A 501-nucleotide genomic window follows, 5' to 3' on the forward strand; every position below is an offset into this window, starting at 1 on the left:
TCTCTCTCTCTCTCTCTCTTCCTTCTTCCTTTTCCTCTCCTCTCCCATCATAATGGCTTTATGGTAGCTAGATTTCCATGCATGGTGGTTAAATGCTACCATCACAATTGTTCCAAGAGAAATAGGCAGAAGCTGCATGTTCTTTTCTAACCCAGCCACAGAAGTCGTGAAGCATCATTACTGCTGTATTCTATTTATTGAAGCAGTCATAAAGCCCAACCTAAATTCAAGGATGATAGCACAGACTTTTTATTTTTGCTCCCTTTCTCCACTTTTCTGGAATTCTGATAACATGAACACTAGCTGTTGTTTTTTATACTTCCATATGTCCCTGGGGCTCTGTTCATTTTCTCAATTTTTATTTTCTCTCTGGTACTCAAATTTCTATTGTTAGTGACTTCAAGTTCTTTCCTTGCCAGGGTTACAAGTGTAAGCTCTTCATTTGGCCTTTTCTGGCAGGAGTGAGAGTAGGGACAAAGATATCTTGCAGTATGTGACCAA

The sequence above is a fragment of the Marmota marmota genome, unplaced genomic scaffold (genome assembly GCF_001458135.2).
Source record: "Marmota marmota marmota unplaced genomic scaffold, marMar, whole genome shotgun sequence".
Lineage (NCBI taxonomy): Eukaryota > Metazoa > Chordata > Mammalia > Rodentia > Sciuridae > Marmota > Marmota marmota.